Here is a 4,781-nt window from a genome sequence, read left to right on the forward strand (position 1 = left end):
TTTCTCTTTTCCTCACTAAACTGAAGTGACAAGTAGGCAAGAGGCAGGTCTACCCTGTTTACCCTACAGACCCAGCACCAGGTACAGGGTCAGAAAAGCTAATAGTTGATAAATAAGGATGGAACACATTGAACAAATAGGCATATGTTTGTGACATATGCATTTCTTTTCTTATTTTTTGGACTTTCTTACATGATTATCTCAAATTTATTCTTGTTGTTATCTAAACCCTGTTGGGATAATAACTGATGGAGGAATTTTTGCTTGTGCTCTTCTAAAGAGTTTATTGTATCTCTCTGAATTCTGTGGGAATTGAGAGCAAAACAACTAAGCAGTTGTTTCTGTTGCACCAAGGACATTGGGTTAGTGTTTTGTGGTCATGACAATTTCCTCCAAGGAAAGGCATTCAGATCAAGGGGGAGAGGAGGCCATAGCGACAAGGGCAATTGCCAAGCTTGAGGTAGTATAGCAGTAAAGATGGATGAGCAGCCTGTCAGCTCCCATGCTTGTGAAGACTGGCTTTTGAATTTTCCCTGCTAAAATGACAGCACCCTATGTAGCCTTAAGCTATAATACATTTCTCACACTTTGGTGAAGATTCCTTTACTAAAGCTTTCTTCTTCCTTGTCTTTATGGAAATGATACATTCTTATTGTAAAAATTCAATCATTATAAAAATGTGTAAGACTGAGAGTTAAAAAAAAGTTACCCAAACTCCACCACTGAGAAATTATAATGAACATCAGATAGGCATGATTCCAGGCAGCTCTTTGTGCATATATACATATGGAAGGATGTATGGTTAGATAAATAGTCTGAGAAGTAATTTTCTTAACAATGGGATGATACTTTACATGATATAATATTTTTGGTAAGAAGGTATGAAATTTATTTTTATATGAATTAAACAGAAGGAAAAGAAGTTGATTTGAAACTGAAGTATTTGCAGAATTTGTTATTTTTTTAAACAGAAGAACTATTAGATTCTAGAGGATCCTTCTAAAATTAAGGGAAAAATTACTTTAAATACTTTTAAGAATTGCCACAGTTGTTTACTGTGCAATCTACATTTAAAGGAATCTATGCTTCCTCCCAGACTGTCTTCATTTTGAGTTTCTTTATTTGGGCATATAGGGGCTATATTCCTTAAAGTTTAAGATTGATGACCTTCTTTTTTTCATACACAGTTAACATTTATCACCTCCTTAGGTTGTTCTAAATCGTATGTCTCAAGAATCCACCTCTTTTCCAGACACCTCCCTTTTGGAACTCTCTCTCCTCATCCTCCAATCTGTACAAATCAGTCTACATATCCATGAAAGTGTTAATTTGGGAGCTTTCTTCTATTATGCTTCTACTTTGGATTCGCTGTTTTTTAAAATATCATGACTTTCTCTTTCTTAATTACGTTCTCATTTTGCTAGAGAATATTTTAATCAACTCCCCAATAATGTATGTTGAGAAAAAAACACTTCTGAGTCACTTCATATCTCAAAGAGCCTTTATTTGTTTGAATGATAGTTTGGCTGGGCTTAGAATCGATTGTTATGGGTTCTCAGGGGTCATTTCATCTAAAGCACAATCTGAAGACTCATTTCCGCTGGGAGTATTGCTTTGTCTTATTGTTATCTGGAGATTAACTCACTGGTTTTTCTTCTTTATTTCAACTGAGGTCTAATTTACATACAGTTTGGTGAGTTTTAACAATTGTATACATTCATGCAACGCTACCTCAAACAAGATATAGAATATGTATGTCCATCACCCCTCAAATGTCTGGGGTCAACTCCTGCCCCACACTCAACAGAAGTAGCCGCTTTTTAATTTCTAGTACCATAAATGAGTTTTGCCTTTTCTAGCACCTCATTTATATGAAACCTAACAGTATATCCTTTAATGTATAGCTTGTTTTGCTCAGCGTGTTTTTTTTTTTTTTTTTTTTTGCGGTACGCAGGCCTCTCACTGTTGTGGCCTCTCCCGTTGCGGAGCACAGGCTCCAGACGCGCAGGCTCAGCGCCCATGGCTCACGGGCCCAGCCGCTCCGCGGCATGTGGGATCTTCCTGGACCGGGGCACGAACCCGTGTCCCCCGCATCGGCAGGCGGACTCTCAACCAGTGCGCCACCAGGGAAGCCCCTGCTCAGCGTGTTTTTGAGATTCATTCATGTTATTGCATATTTCAGTAGTATATTCCTGTTTATTGTTGAGTAATATTTCATTGTATGAATATATCGCAATTTGTTTATTCGATCTCCTGAGATAGACATTTGGGCTGTTTCTAGTTCTAGAGTATGGTGAATAAAACTGCTATGAATGGAATATTATTCATCCATAAAGGAGAAAATCTAGCCATTTGTAGCAACATGGATGGACTCTGAAGGTATTATGCTAAGTGAAATAAGTCAGACAGAGAAAGACAAATACTGTATCATCTCACATATATGTGGAATCTAAAAAACAAAACAAAACAAATTCATACATATGAAGAACAGACTTGTGGTTGCCAGAATTAGGGGTGAGGTGGTTGGGGAGTGGGAGTGGGTGAAGGTGGTCAAAAGGTACAAACTTCCAGTTATGAAATAAATGTCACGGGGATATAATGTAGAGCATTGTAACTGTAGCTAATAATATTGTATAGTATATTTGAAAGTTGCTAAGAGAATAAGTCTTTAAAGTTCTCATCACAAGAAAAAAAATTATAACTGTGTGGTGATGGATACTAACTAGACTTACTGCGGTGATTGTTTTGCTCTATATACAAATATCAAATCATTATATTGTACACCTGAAACTAATCATGTTAAATGTCAGTTCTATTTCAATTATAAAAAAGAAAAAATGAAGAAGGAAAATTTCAGAATTTTCTCAGGTATATCAGCCATGCATATGTTCATATTAAGATCAGTTAATTTTTAATATAAAACACCAAAAAAATCCCTGCTATGAACATTCTTGTATAAAAAAGACTTTCTGTGCACAAATGTTTTATCTCTTTTAAGCAAATTCCTATGGGTGAATATCCCAGGCATAAAGATGACATGGCAAAAGAAGCCGGTGTGTGTGCATGTGCGCGTCTGCATGCAGGCGTTATGGAGCGAGGTTAGAGGGAGCCTGCTCCCCTACCCACATACAGGGAAGAGGTCTTTTCGACCCATGTGCTTGTCACAGATTCCCATCCTAGAGGCTAGATTCACATATGAAGGTTATCAGAACACTGCAAAATGGCTTTCGTCTTACACCAAACATGGACCTCAAGTGGCAGTGATCTGTGGTTCTGGGTCAGGAGGTCTGACTGACAGATTAACTCAGGCCCAGATCTTTGACTACAACCAAATATCAAACTTTCTCAAAAGTACAGTGCCAGGTCATGCTGGTCGACTGGTGTTTGGGATTTTGAGTGACAGAGCCTGTGTGATGATGCAGGGCAGGTTCCACATGTATGAAGTCTACCTGCTCTGGAAGGTGATATTCCCAGTGAGGGTTTTCCGGCTTCTGGGTGTGGACACCCTAGTGGTCATCAATGCAGCTGGAGGGCTCAACTCCAAGTCTGAGGTTGGAGATATCAGGCTGATCCTTGATCACATCAACCTATCTTGTTTCTGCAGTGAGAACCCTCTCAGAGGGCCCAGTGGTGAGAGGTTTGGAGTTAGCTTCCCTGCCATGTCTGATACTTATGACCAGGATATGAAGCAGAGGCTCATAGTACCTGGAAACAAATGGGGGAACAGAGAGTTACAGGAAGGCACCTACGTGATGGTAGCGGGCCCCAGTTTTGAGACTGTGGCAGAGTGTCATCTGTTGCAGAAGCTGGGGGTGGATGCTGTTGGCATGAGCACAGTACCAGATGTTATAGTTTCAAGGCACTGTGGACTTTGAGTCTTTGGCCTCTCCCTCATCAATAACAAGGTCATCCTGGATTATGAAAGCCAGGAGGAGGCCAATCATGAGAAAGTACTAGAGGCTGGGAAGCAAGCTCCTCAGAAATTGGAACAGTTTGTCTTCATTCTTCTGGCTAGCATTCCACTGCCTTATGATGCCAGTTAACCAGCCCTGGAGTGGTCTGGCCTCTCCCTTATGGGATCCGAGGAGCTGCTATCTACTTTGGCCTCTTGCTGGAATCACTTGCCTCTGCCCTTAGGTAGTGGCAGAAAGGAGTGTTGCCTTCCCTACTTGTCCCACCAGACCCTCTGGTGCTGAGTCCTCTTCTGCTCAGTTATCATCTCAAAACGATTTCCACCCCCATTCCTCTTCAAGAACCAGAGCCCAAGCCCTACCATACATCTGAGGATATGCCCAGGATTTGACTTGGGGCCGTCAAACTCAGCACAGTAGCTACTGCTAGCTTCCTGAGATGATCTTCTCACATTTCTGGGGGCTCAGTTCTGCCTCCTCAAAGCACTGGATACCACACAAGGAACAGCCTATTCATTTTGGACTTTTATAATATCATATTTTGAGAATAAAGAGAAAGATGAAAATAAAAAGAAGTAAAGTTAACTTTATTAGAAATTTCCAATCACTTCTGAAAAATTATTTCCATTTTACACTTCCACCAGCAATGTGTGAGATTTCTAGTACCTCCATATTTTTGCTAACATTGGACCATCAGTATTTTCACTGTAGTCATTGTACTGGGTATGTAGTCATACGTATTGTGGTTTTAATTGGCATGTCCAAGATGATGGAAAATTTCAGCATCTTTTCATACACTTAGCATTGGCCATTTATATATCTTCTTTTGTGAAATATCTGTTTAAAATTTTGCCCATTTAAAGGATGTTT

The 4,781-nt window shown here is 39.8% G+C and overlaps 1 pseudogene; it reads left to right on the top strand.

Moving 5' to 3' along the window:
• Positions 1 to 3,152: 3,152 nt before the first annotated feature.
• On the top strand, positions 3,153 to 4,043 carry LOC103080435 (purine nucleoside phosphorylase pseudogene; annotated as a pseudogene).
• Positions 4,044 to 4,781: the final 738 nt, after the last annotated feature.

Source organism: Lipotes vexillifer, unplaced genomic scaffold (genome assembly GCF_000442215.2).
Source record: "Lipotes vexillifer unplaced genomic scaffold, Lipotes_vexillifer_v1.1 scaffold822, whole genome shotgun sequence".
Classification (NCBI taxonomy): Eukaryota; Metazoa; Chordata; class Mammalia; order Artiodactyla; family Lipotidae; genus Lipotes; species Lipotes vexillifer.